The following is a 14,152-nucleotide window of genomic DNA, read 5'->3' as shown; positions in this document are numbered from 1 at the left end:
CTGGTGCTGGGAGCGAGGACTGGACCTTCGAGTTTGGTTAGTGAAGTTACAGGGCACTTACTCGCAGGAGGAGCCCGTCCTGCCACGCACTTGAATCTACGTAGGAGTACCTTTTCTCTATGCAACGGGGGTCTCGGATCAAGGCTCGCCGGGTACCGCCGTGTCTTTCGCAAGCTTTTTTTTTGCCAGGAGCTGGAGCGGACCTTCTTGGCTTGCTGTGGCGTTGGCCTGACTTGCAGATTCCCCAGCCTGGGAGTGTGAGCTCGGCTGCTTTGCCTTTCAGCGAAACCCTCCTGGACCAAACCCCTTCCCCAGAGCGGGCAGGAGCCTTCGAGGCCCTGGGAGGAGAGGAGAGGGACGATGCTCAGAGCTTTTTGTCTGGCTTTTTGCCTCCTTTCCATCTCGCTCCGGGAGCCCACGTCCCCAAGGAGTGTTCCCCAGCGGTGGCCTCTGAGCCCTGCAGATGCTTCACGGTGCCACATCCTTCGTGGTTCCTCCTTCCTCGGAGCACCTGCTGCCTCGCTGGGTTGCAGGGCTGGAGGGAGGTGTTAATTGGAGCACGTTTAATTCACGGGGCACAGGGCCGGGGGGTGTTGTCCGAGTGAGCTGGCTATGAATTCAGGTTGACGTTGAAGGCTTCCAGAACAGCTGGGATGGGGTGTTTGATGCTCAGTCAACTCCTTGCTGTGACCCCCACCTTGTGGAGGGCCCCACCTTGGGGTTTGGCAGCACCCACCACCCCAAAACCTCTCCAGCCTCTGGACAAGGGGCTGTGTGGTGCTGGGCAGCCTTCAGCCTCCCTCGAGACATCCCCACAGAGGTGCCTCTGCTCCCTAACACCAAGCCCTGGTTCTTCAGGTGGAACAATTAGGGGTTTAACAGTTTTTTGGGGGGATACTTGTTGAAAGTAGATGTCCTGCCCCACATCTGGGCACGGAGGTCCAGGCTCTGCCTGGGGACCAGGGAATGGTTTGTACCGATTGCCAAACCTGAGCTGCTGCTCTCTGCCTTTGGCTCGGCGGGTTTATTTCACTTCTCAGTGTCACCAGCTTGTTCCCCAGCCAGGATGGCTTGGTGATGGGGGGCTGCTTTGGGCTCTGCATCATCTTCTGCCTTCTCAGCCTGGCTGGTGGCGGGGAGGGGGCTGGGCAGGGGAGGGGGATGCTGTTCACAGGGAAAATACTGCACGAATTTCTTCAGGGAGAGGAGGAAAGGCTGGGGAGAGGAGACCCCTTTTTGGTCCTGCACTACAGCACAGCATCACCCCCCGAGCTGTGGATGGGTGGATCGATGGGTGCCCGTGCAGGGATGGGGGTCACTGGGTGCACTCCATCCTGGACCAAGGATGGGGGATGTCACGGGGTTGGGACCGTGAGGGGAAAGGTCAGCCAAGGAGGGACAAGCTTGCTCTGTCATGGCTGGATTTGAGATTGCAAGGTGGGGGACAGCCCCAGTGCCCCCCTGGAGAAGTGCCTGTCAGACGTGAGGGTGTGGGGAAGTGCAGAAGGTGGGGAGGAGAAGGGGGAAGGGAAGAGGGAGGATGTGTCGGAGGTGTCCTGGAGCCCTGGGACAGGGCAGGGTCTGGCTGCTGCCCTGCAGGGGTGCAGGGAAGGGAGCGGAGGGGGCATTGGCGTGCTGGGTGAGGGGCACTGGGCTGTGGGTTTCGGGCTGCTTCACCCTGCGTATTCACGGGAGGCCTTGGCATCCTTCGTGCACTGCCCTTGGTGCCTGCAAAGAGAATAATCCCCCCTGGCAGGGGGGCAGCACCCCATACGCTGTGCTGAGTGCCTATAGGTGATCTGTGGATGACTCCAGAGGGTCTGTGCAGGTGCTTCAGGGTGGGCATACAGAATCCCTCGTCGCTTGGGATTCTTGTGGCTATGGGGTGGTCCTGCCGGGCCCTCACTGGTGGTACACATCACTTGTGGGGCTGGCTGGGGGGCACACCGGCTCTGCACCCTGCTCCAGGCACCAGCAGGCAGAGGACCATCCGCTGCTCAGCATGAGATGTGGTGTCTCCCCCAGCTGTGAGTAAACAGTTGTGGATTATTATTGTGGTTTTTTTTAATCTTTTGGGGTTTTTGTTTGTTTTATTTTTCTTTTCTTTTTTTAATGCACTGTGCTCTGATTAAAAAATTTTACTACTGTTTTATAAATAAATGTATAAAAGAATGAACTGGAATGGAAGAAGAATCATTAAAATATATTTATTTACAACATCCCAGAGTGTTGCAGCGTGGGCTGTTTCTTCTCATCTTGGAGGAGGGAGGGTCGTGATGCTCAAAGCACCAGAGATGCTTTCTCCCAGCGATGCCACGGCCGTGCCCAGAGGTAGGGCTGCAGCAGCATCCCTGTCTTGCAGGGGAGCTGCCCTGGATTTGGGGGGCTGTGTTTGGGTTTTTTTTCTTTTTGCAGGAAAGCTTGGCTTGGTTGGGGGGGGGAAGCACCGCTGTTCCTTTCATTCAGCTGGTCCTGGCGTGGTTTGGGGTTTTCAGGGTCCCTCCGGAAGGGTGCCAGCCCTGCAGCTGGGTGCTTCAGGGAGGTCCACAGCTCCTGGTGCTGAGCACAGCTGGGACTTGTGAGGTGCTGACCCATCTGCTGATTGCTTAATTGGAACCAGGCTTGGTCCCTTAATTAATAATAGTCACAAGGCCCCAGAGAGCAGAGCTGGGAGGAGCTGTGTCCCTGGAGCTGAGCATGGTGCCAGGAGCAGGGCAGGTTTTTGGTGGCCGTCCTGGTTGTGGGTGAGTGTGGTGGTGGAGCCGTCTTAGGGGTGTTTATCCTAAACGTTGGGTGGTCTCTGGAGCTGGTGGAGGGGCTTCCTGCCCCCTCCTCACTGCTGGAGCTGCCTTAGCATCACCCCTGGGTGCCCCAAAACCATGCTGGGGGTCCCTGGTACAGGCAGGCTTTGGTGCAGGGTATTTCCCACCTCCTGTTTGCAAACCTGCAGCAGGATGGGGACCCTCCTGCCCAGGGCAAGGGGGAAAATGTGCTTTTAAGTTCCTTCTGGGCTGAGCAGGGGGCTGAGCCCGTACCTGGCACAACTCATCCCGTGCCACACCAGCAGACCCTGCCTGCGGAGCCACGTGCCAGGATCCTGCTGCCCCTCGCTCCCCTCTGTGATGGTGCTAAACGCACACACAAGTTTTTTTAAAAAAAAAAATAGAAAATCCACCTTAAAATAGACTTCCTAGGATGGAAAATCACAGGGGCTAATCTTGGAAACTTTATTAAAAGAAGGAGGGGGGAAAAAAAAAAGTGCGACGAGGCTGGGGGGAGAGAAAGAATAAGTAGTTTCAGACACTTTAAAAAAAAATAATTCCCTGATTTGATTTATCTGGGGAGTGTGAACACTAAATAGAGAACAACGCCTGAAGTGTGAATTATTTCCTATATTAACACAGAGGAAAAACTGATAGCCTTTTCATGTCAAGAGAATAGCGCGGAGGGAGGGAGGGGGGAGAATGACATTGTTCAATCTCTGGGTTTGCTCACTCTTTATCAGGCTGAGATCAAAATTTATTCCCAGGATGAGGCCTGCGGCCTGGCTGAGGCCCTAGAGATTTTTAAGGGCCTAATTAAGAAAACAGGATGAAAATGGCGAAATAAGAGGGCAATTTACTTCTTGCAGAATAGGGAGATCAAATCAACTTATGAGCAATTAATGTGCACAAGGAGAGAATAAAGGGATGCCGGGATATGGTAGAGGGCCTCATTTTAATGACATGCTCTGGTGTTGGCATAGAGGATTACTCTGAAGGTCAGATGTAGATTGAAACGACCTTGCAGATTCTTAACCCTCCTTCCAATTAACAGAACCAACTCAGAAATGCAAAAGACCCTGGCTTGGAGCACTGTCATCCCTTTATGTTCAGAAGGGAGGGGGGAGAAAAAAAAAATTATAAAGGAGAGAGAGGACGAAAGGGGGTTTCCTTGGCTTAAACAGCAGCTGCTGGAGACGGGAGCTGGGGCAGGCGGGGAAGAAGGGCTCTTAATTACAGTCTGTGAGCCACCCACGGAAAAAAAAAAAAAAGAAAAATTTAAAAAAAAATATCGGTGTCAAGGCTCCAAGTGGGATATAAAAGGGAGGGAGTGCTGGCTGGGGCTGCGGCCGGGCTGTGCCTGCGGGGATGGCCGGGATGGATGGACAGAGCGGAGGGATGGGACCGGGCAGCAAGTCACCCTGGCTGCTCCCGCAGCCCTTTGCCATGCCCCGGGGGGTTTGGGTGCTGCACTGGGGGGGCTCGCATCTGAACCCCCCAACCCGTGCCCTCGGGTTGCTCGGCTGCTGTCACGCTGCTTGTGGCACTTTTCCCTGCTGTCCCACCCACGCTGCGGGTTTTCTCCCGGCGGAAGGTGCGGAGCGGTTGTCCCTGCGTGGACGGGGCGCCCGCGGGCTCCCGGAGGATTTGGGCTGGATCCCGGCGGGAGCAGCGAGGCTGCACCGGGGCTGAGCAGCCACAAGAGAGAGCCAGACCGTTGCCGGAGAAGCCGGGGAGCCAGCCCAGCCTCCCCCGGCCGGGGATGCGCATCCCCGGCTGCCCCCCGGGCCGCCCCCCGCTGGCTGGGAGCTGCTCGTAGCACCGCGGCTGCTGTGGGCTCCAGCTTGGGGATGTAGGGATCACCCCGTCCAGCTCCCCGCCCCCCACCCGGTAGCTGATGCTGGAATGTGCTGGTCCCCGAGAGCTCCGAGCTGATGCCTTCCTCCAGCAAGAGCATCTCCTCCTGTGCTCTCAGCCTCTCACCAGGGCCGCTGCACCGTCCCCCTTGGTGAGCTGGCTCTGGTACACCCAGGAGGGTTAAAACCAAACCAGCTGACAGAGAAAGGTGCTGAGCAGCCGCTGCTCCTCTGCAGGCCCTGTGCTCAGCACCCCCAACAAACCAGCCTGCTGAGTCTTTAACCTCCCTGTGCAGAAAGTGCCGGTAAAAGCTGGGGGGAAGGATGAACCCCTGGAAGAGGCTGGGGGTGAACTGGACTGGAGAAGAGCACAGGGGCTGCAGGCAGGGGCTGTGTGAGCACAGGGCAAACACCCACATCCAACTGGGACAGGATTGAAACCCTCTGATGCACAGCACCAGGAGGCTGAGCCACGGGTACCAGGCTCTCCAGGAGGATGCAACCACATCCCCTTGGGCTGCTCCATGCAGCAGGTCTTAGGGCTGGGCTTGGGTGTGTTGTTTTGTTGTTAGACTGGACCTGTCTGAAAGCAGAATGCTGCGTGAAGAGAGCTGTGACTTCCCCAGCACCATCCTTTAGGTACTGCTGCCTAGACATTTCTCCAGTCCCCCCAGAAATGCTGCTGGCAAGTTGTTTCTCGAGCCCCAGAGAATTTTCTGCAAAAGGTTTTCTTGGGGAGGGAAAAAAACTTCAATAAGACAGAAGATGGGCTTGATCCTGAAGCAAGAAGGAATGAGCAAAAGCCAGCCCAGCCCTCAGCAACTCTAGAGTGAGAAGCTCATTCAAATCCCTGGATACTGGAGCAGAAGCGCAGTGGAGAGGCAGCAAGAGGAGTGGGAGATGGCTCGAGGGACTTCCCCTGCTCCACTCCAAACCTTGGGCTCTGTGGGCCCGAAGCATCCCTGCCTGGCTCCGTGGCATCCCTGGCATGGGACCAACTGGACCTGCAATCTGGAAGCAATCCTCTGTCTCGGGCTCTTGCTGTGTTTTCCTTCCCCCTCCATCTCCTTTCATTTCCTTTCTGGCTCTTGCCGAGCTCCTTCTGTGGCTTGAGCACTTGAGCTACTCCTACTGCTCCTTCCCCACCTGAAGCCCTAATCCTCCACCTTGACGTCATCGGGGGTTGTTGTGGCAACGGTTGGGATGAGGTCAGGAGGAAGGGATGGCTTTTTCAGGTGGGGGAATAGGCAGCAAGGCTGCCTTGGCTTTGAGAAACCAAAGCAGCTCTTTGCAAGTAAATCTTTGCATGTAATAAAGAGGGAGAGACTGGAAAACCTCTGATGCCTGTCCAGAAATTGCTTCCAAAGAGAAGGGGCTAGGCTGGTCCCTGGGCGAGTCCCTGGCTCGGAAGGATTGCTCCCTGGATGTGTTTGGTCTGTTGTTTTTCCGTCAGCAGCTTTTTCAGGCTGCGGGGTTGGGGAGCCCTTTGGACCGTGCGTGGAGCCCTTGCAGGCAGTTTAACTGCCGTCAGGATTCCTGGTGCCTCGGCAGGAGCGGCCGTGTGCTGTAAAGCAGAGGGCCAGGAGAGCTGGGGCTGAAGGATAGTGGCTTGCTGGGTGTGGAGAGGCGTACAAATGTGCTGGAAAAAAGCCCTAGGAAGAGGAAAATGAGGTGCAGGTAGCAAGCCCTCATGGAGAAGGACATGGAGACGGTTCATGCCTTAGTTTCCTTACCAGCCAGGTGAGGATGCAAAGACTGACACAGGGGAGGTGACCCGGCCCTTGCTGCTGAGCCCCTGTGGTGCAGGTGGCAGCTGGCACGGAGCAGTGGTGGCGGAGCAGCCCCTTCCCCACGGGATGCAAACTTGTGGAGCAAAACCCCAGGTCCTGGCTGGATGTGCATGGCCCCGCATGTCGGATCTGGCTGGGACAAGCTGGGGTGCTGGGAGAGGCTGAGTTCTGCTGCTGGGCGATGGGTAGAGCATCAGGAATTTGCACCCCCAAATCCCTGCTGGAGCCAAATGGCCCCACTCCACCGGCCCTGATGGGGCTGGGATTTCTGCCAGGGGGAGCTTTGGCCCAGAATACCCGAGAGACTTGACAGCAGCAGCCCAGCTGGATTTTCCATGCCTGACACTGAATTTACAGTGCCGGATGCTGGAACACTTGCTGGCCGGCTTGTCGTTCGAGCATCGTCTCGCTGAGATCAGAGCAGCAGAGCCCTGTCCCTGCAACCAGAAAAGGGGACAACGGGCACCCGGAATGGAAAGAGCAGTGGCTGCAGCAACAGAAACCCTGGGAGCAGTGGTCCTGGGGCCCATGGAGGTGCTGGGACCCTGAGTGGGCCTGGCTGAGACGAGCAGTGCCCCATTTGTCTCAGAGTTTAGAAATCCTGTTGGAAATCCAGTCTTTTGGCACTTGCTGTGCCACACAGACACCCCAAAGAGGTTGCTGCGGACACGCTGGGACCCCTTCTCCCACCATGCTGCACCTCAGGGTGCTTGGCAATCTGCTTTCCCAAGGATGCTCCACCTGGGAGCCACCCTGCATCCTGGCCCTGGGATTTTCCTCCCAGCTGGAAGCTGGTGACCACCTTGATGACCATCACTCCTCATCCCGAGCCCCTTCGGGGTCCCGCTGTGGGTCTGCCCATCTCTCAGGCCACCGTGGAGTCCTTTTGCCTCTTCCCCCCCACACTCCAGAGCTGGTTTAATCAGCTCATAGTTTTCATTTCATGTCTTTCTCCCTCTCCTTTTTTGAGGGGGCAGTGAAATTTATACAATATTTAAGCAGCATAGTGGAGTCCTGGAAGATATTATTAATGTAAAAGGGACAGGCTGGAAATGCACTTGAACCTGGTTACAATTAGAGGGTGATTTTTCTAAAGGTCAATGAATTCAGATAATATCCACAGGGGGGAAAAGAAATTTAATACCTTTTTAGTGAATTAATTAATTATAATATTATATCGGCTTGGGGTTCTTTTCCAGAGTGATTAAGGGAACGATCTGTCTTCGGAGAGGCTGGGGGAAGTCAGCGAGCGAACGAAAGACTGACAGAGGGAAGGGAGAGGCGGGGGGGGCGGGGGGGGGGGAGCTGGGGAGAGTTTAATGGGAGAATAATGGAGCCTTTTCTTTCCTTTAAAAACTTACTGTATTTCGAGGCCACATGATCCCTGCCTGCTGGGTCCAGACCCTTTCCTTGCAGTCTCTCCAAAGGCCGTTGGAGGGATTATTTTGTCTTTTTACCTTTCCAAAGTGGCTTTGGATGCTTTAGCATCTCGAACGCTGGACACGGTGCAGGGGTGGCTGGACCCTCTGAAGCAATCCCATCCCTGGTGCCACCAGCGCCATCCACCAGGGCTGGCAAGGGGGTTCTGGCCAGATCTGTGCGTGGGGGCACAGGGTCCCCGGGAGCCACCAGGAGCCGTGGCCTTGGCACGATGCTGCTCCCAGCCCCAGGGAGCCCTGCGGCCCCAGCCCTCCGCGGTGTTGGTTTATCTGCAGCCTGAGCTGAGGCTGGAATTTACACTCTCTGCTAATCCAGCCAGCCCCAGAAATTAATTACAGTCTTGTACATTAAAAATTAACATAACCTTTCTGGATATATGTTCTTATAGCGCAGGAGTGGGCCAGAGTCCCTCAGCTGCCTATAATTGGAGCTGCTTTTCTTCTGATTCTTACCTCCCCCCCCCCCCCCCCCCCGCCCGCCCCCTTATTTTTTAAAGATGTGGACACTTGAACTCATTAATCATGGAGCCTGGTAACTGGTAAAATTTAAGAGGTTTGTAATTGTGTTTGGTCCTGGCAGAGTTTGCAGGGAAGGGGAGAGAGGAGGCGTCTCACAAAGGTTTAAGTAAGCACCCATGGGCTGGGGTGACCATGGCAACCCTCACCAGAGCATCTCCTGGCATGGGTAGGGTACCAAAAACCTGGCAGGGAGATTATCAGGGCTTGACTGCAGGGGAGGTGGGCTGAAAGGTCTGCAAAAGTTGCTCTATAACCCCCCTCGTGCCCTGTGCAGATAAAGTTCCGACAGCTACTTTTACTCAGAACAAAAGCAACTTTTTGTTGTGGGAGGCAATAGCCCGTTCCCACTCTTCAGCTGACCCATGGGCTGCAAACATCCCAGCCCAGCAGGTCCAAGTGGCGTGGGTATGGAGCTGGGCAGCGGGGGGAGTGACTCGGGCTCTGGGGGCTGAGCTGAGCCCCCCGGGATCGAGTGCTCCCACAGCTCTTCTCGCCGCTCGGCCGAGTGTAACGTATGGAGTGGCAGTAATGGGATTGCTTGAGACAGTTTGTATCTACCATTAATGTGCTTCTAAAGCAAAGTGTGCGTTGATGGCATGAAGAGCATCCTCGTGCAGGGATTTGCTCTTGCTGCAGCATCACATCCCTGAGCTTCTGTCCCTCCGGTCTCTGCTTTCCAGCCAGGGAGCTGGGGCTGGAGCCCTCTGCCCACCCTCCCCCTGGGTGGCTGGGGGACATCTCCCAGCAGAACCTGGCCAGGGCTGAGCCCTGAGTGATGCTGCCGTGTCAGGGATGTCTCCCGGGGAAGGGGATTTGGAAGGACCAAACTGGGACGCTGGGCTGTGCTGGTGGCTCAAAACTCAGGTCTGCTGTACGCTGTGCCCTGGCAGGATCCGGCACTGCCCCTCTTCTCCCACTCCTCCTGGGGAAGCGCTCGTCCCTCGGCAGGCTCCCTCCTCCTCCATTGCCTCCAATGGGACAGAGCACTTGCCCGGCCTTCGGGCACATCTTCCCTTCCCTCCTTCCCCATCTTTCCTTAAAACCCCACCATCTTTTATCAAACCAGCCCTTTCATTTCTCTTTCCTCCCCCCTCCCACACCACCACCTCCCTCCCACCACCTCCCTCCCACCACCTCCACCTCCCTCAGCCAGCCAGCAACTGCTGGAGAGAGCCAGCTCTCTCCCATTGTGCTATCTTTGGGTCCTAAATTAAAATTTATGACATCTTGAAATGAGCAGTGAGGGTAATTTTGCTTCTGAGCGAAGATGCTAATGAGTCCCCTTAATGGCGTGAATAAGGAGTTGACGGGTCGTGTGTCACTTTGCGCAGACCGTGCTGGTGGTGTAATGGCCGCAGTAAGTGTCTGTAATTATACCCTGTCTCGCTGTATTTTGGCAGCCGTTGTGGGAGAGCAGGCGGCTCAGCCGCGTACAAGCCAGGGGGGAGAGAGAAGGAAAGGAGGGGGGAAAAATCCCAGCACCTCCTGTGCTTCCTCCATGCTCCCTGGACTCCTCGTCCCTCCATCCGTGCGACTCCGGAGCGGTGGCTTTGCTGGGCTCCAGCTGGGAGGTGCGTTGGCTGCTTTGAGGCTGAGCTCCTCGTGTCTCCCATCTCCTTTTGTCCCTTTTAAAACAAGGTGATAAACCCACACGTCCCCCTCTGCCATGGCAGGGCTGGGGCTGCAGCAGCGTGCCCAGGGCGGATGGCAATGACCTGTTGGATCCGAGCATGTGGGACAGCCCTGCTGGCCTCGCCAGTCACAAAAATGTGTGACCCTGGCTCCGTCTGTAGAGCAGATGGGGGGGTCCCTGCCTCCCCATGGCCAGCACCAAGCCCCCCTCCCTCCCCATGGCTAACACCAAGCCCCCCTCCCTCCCCATGGCCAGCACCAAGCCCCCCTCCCTCCCCATGGCTAACACCAAGCCCCCCTCCCTCCCCATGGCCAGCACCAAGCCCCCCTCCCTCCCCATGGCCAGCACCAAGCCCCCCTCCCTCCCCATGGCTAACACCAAGCCCCCCTCCCTCCCCATGGCTAGCACCAAGCCCCCCTCCCTCCCCATGGCCAGCACCAAGCCCCCCTCCCTCCCCATGGCTAACACCAAGCCCCCCTCCCTCCCCATGGCCAGCACCAAGCCCCCCTCCCTCCCCATGGCTAACACCAAGCCCCCCTCCCTCCCCATGGCTAGCACCAAGCCCCCCCCAGCTATTTGACACTGATGCTGTGCTGGTCTCTGCTTCTTTCCCGGCTCGTTTCTTCTATGGGGTTACTCTGGGGGGGTCGCCCTGACCCTATTTCAGTCCCTTGGGAGTTTTTCTGCTGTTCTGTGTGGTCCTGAAAGCTTCTCACAGAGACACAATTAGTGCAGAGGCAAGAAATATACCCTTGTTCCTCCCCTGGGTGTAAAACCAACTGCTGTCACCTGGGCAGGGGAAATGGTCCATCTCCCAGTGATGCTCTGTCTCCCAGTGATGCTCCGCTGGGCTGCAGCCTGGTCCCTTGGGCTGGCACAGGGATGCTGCCTCCACCAAACTGCACCGGGGGATGAAGCTGAGGGGGACGAGGCTTTCCCATCCTGACAGGAGCTGCTTGCTCAGCAACTGCTTTTTTGAGGAGGCCTTTTGCAGTCGAGCTCTGTGCACATATGTTTGGCACTCAGTGCTACGGCCTGAGCGAGGTTTTGCTCAACTGCAGCACTTCAAAAAGTGCAAACTGGTTTCCTGAGGGGTTTTTATCCGCTCACGGAGCTTATCCTGTGGACCACCTCGATCCCAGGCCTCCTTGAGACCATAAACCTCCCAATCCATGCTTGGGTTGTTCATTTCTTGGCAATACTCGCTCAGCAAAGGGTAGGATGGTTGGTGAAAATGCCAAAGCGCCAGCTGTTGGTGTGGCTGACGGGGCCATTGGGTGGGCTGCAGGAGGGGGCTTCTGCTCGGATGCTCTCTGGGACTGGTCAGTGCCTGGTGTAACAACCTGGTCCCCATCTGAGCCAAGTTATGTGTTGCCACCGTGCCCAAAAGGAATAAGTGAGACCCAAAAGGAATAAGTGAGACCCAAAATGTGTGGCAACCAGCTTCCCGAGCTAGCCAGCCTTTAATTTGCCGGCACTGGCTTTGGAGGACTTGGCAAGCCCCAAGGTGCGTGTGTGCTGGGGGGTAGATCTACACATGGAAAGTGCCCGGGGGGGAGGGCAGGGCTTTGCTGGAGCAGAACATGGCTAACAGCAGCTCCTGCTCCCGGCCAAGGTGGCCAGCGTGGAACAGCTCCCAGGAGCACACGGAAGCGGCTGGGGGTTTGGGAAGCTCTTTCCCCTCCCAGCCACAGTCACGCCACAGCTGAGTTTGCACTCTGCAAGCAGCCCCACACCTTCAAGTTGAAAAATAGTGAGTGGCTGGCTCTTTGCCTTGCGTCTCTGGGCTTGGGAACCTTTGAGCTGCTTGCAGAGGATGATTTACAAACTGTGGAGCGTTTCCTTGGTTTGTTTGTGTAGGTGGGATTTTGTTTATGCGTCTCTTGAAGCCTTGAGAGCCCTCGACATATTTCTTCCTTTCCTCCTCCTGCCTCAGCCCACACCCTTCCTGATATTACAAATTCCTGGGCAGTCCCGAGTGCTGTGGGCAGGAGCCGGGAGCACTGCTGGTGGCCGTGGGACCCCTCACCCGGGCCAAGCAGGGGCCAAAAGAGGCTTTTCTCCGAGCTGTAGAGGTGCTGCTGGTGTGGCTGTTGTGTTATCACCCAGGCTCTCCCCATCCTTCCTCCACGTCTCCTCCTTGCTCTGCCTTTGGTCCCCGGGGCTTTGCTGGACCCTTTGCTGTCCCACCTTCGTGGTAGGGGGATGTGGAGCTTGGCAAAGTGGCACAGCCCCACCGAGCAGCACGGGTCCGAGGTGTCCCTCTGAGGGTGCGCAGTGTGGTCCTGCTGCTCGACTGTTTTCCAGACTGGAAGGACACAGGTTTAGCTCCACGCAGCGACGTGCCCATAGGCAAGTCATCGGCATCTTTGGAGACAGCAGGAATGATTATGGGAATAAAAGCATTTGAGTGCACAAAATATTACTGCTGTGGGTGTTGCATTTTTTTTTTTTTTTTAATTTTTTGCTCTTTTAAAAGAGCTTGGGAGCAACTTGAAGGCAAGGAAGCCGCCTGGGCACAGGCTTGGGCAATGCGGGGTTGTCCAGAGCTGCTCAGTGGTGGCCGATGCTGGAGCAAGCCCTGACAGCCCTGTGGTCACAGTACCAGGGTCCTCCAGGTGCTGGTACTGCTGCCTCCGTGCAGCATGACCTGGGCAAGGGGGGCTCCATGCGCATTGCAGCCCTGGGGATGCCGGTGGCCACCGGCAGCCCCATCCCAGTGGGACGCAAAGCTTTGCCACGTCACCAGTGCCTGCAGAATCAATACAAGTGTCTGTTAGAGACACACGCGACAGCGTTTTAAAGGACAATATCAATAAACTCGGGAGAGATGTTAGCAGGCTCCGACGAGGGCTGGCAAGCAGGCGCTCCCCGCATCGGGGAGATCATGACCATTGAAATATTGAAGTACTTGCATATAAACTGCGCTTTCAAGTATTTTTGACAAGGGTACTAATTAAATCTTAATTGACACTGCACTAATTAGCTTCTTAATTACATGGAACCACATAATTAGCAGCACACTCTGTGCTAATTGTTAATTAGGAAAACCAGGCTTCCCCCTATCTCCCCCACCATCCCTCCCCTCCTGTTGTCACTTTTAACTAAAGAGCCTCTGGTGGGAGGAGGAGGAGGAGGAAGAAGAGGTGAGAGAGGCTGTGAAACCTGGTCTGGGGGGGTGGTTGTGCTCCCAGCACACGGCACTGGGACGGTGTGGGTGGGGGGACAGGGATGGGGTGCAGGCGCAACTTTGGGGGTGAGGGGTGCAGCGGGTGTGAGTGGGGAGCACTTGTTGGGGGTGTTAATGGTAACGTGCTGGTGATGCAGCACAACCCTCCTCCTCCTTGAGATGTCCCCATGAAGCCCCACAGCAGCCCCTTTCCTGCAGCTCCAGCTGGGACAAGCTGCTGTGGCACCGGGCAGCTGCCGAGGGTGCTGACACCCTGTGCCAACAGGTTGCTTTCACCCTCTCCATCAGCTCACTCAATCACCCCCTCCAGCCCCTGGTGTGCTGCTGCCCCTCCGTGGGGTCCCACAGGATGGGTGATGCAGGCCCTCTGCTCTGTGCTGGGTTGCGTGACCCCCTGCCCATGGCCACGTGCTTAACATTCCCCAAAATGGAGGTTTTTTCCCCCTTTTAGTGAGTCTGTCCACTTGCTCCCTTTATTCCTTTGTTTTTTCTGGTTTTCTTGCTTTGCTCCATCTCCCCTGCAGACAGCAGGCAGTGGGAGCATCTCATGCTGGGGCAGCAAAGCTTTCCCTTAAATGGGTCTTCCTCAGCCCAAACCTGCTCTGGGGTTTCACTTGGCTGCTTGCTTTGCAGGAGTGAGGGTCCATCCTCCCCAAAACGGGATCGCCGGGGGGCTGCACGCACTTACCTGGCTGGGTGCTCCCGGGAACCACCGTGGCTTTGCTCCCAGGGTGGGTTTTCTCACCTTGACTGCCTGTGTGGGCAATGGGCATCACCAGGCCCCGGGCTTGGGGGGCAGCGTGGGTCTGTGACAATGTCACCTTGGCACCGTGTTTAAGCTCAAGACCCGGGTTTGGTAGGGGAATTGCTCTGGGTCTGGTCGTGCCACTGCTATGCGGGACCAGAGCTGCTACAGCCCAGCCCCTGCAACAGCCCAGCTCCAGCAGCTGCTCCCCAAAACCC

This window comes from Falco rusticolus, chromosome 17 (genome assembly GCF_015220075.1).
Source record: "Falco rusticolus isolate bFalRus1 chromosome 17, bFalRus1.pri, whole genome shotgun sequence".
NCBI lineage: Eukaryota > Metazoa > Chordata > Aves > Falconiformes > Falconidae > Falco > Falco rusticolus.
The sequence above is the reverse complement of the archived record's forward strand: the minus strand, read 5'-3'. Positions refer to the sequence as shown.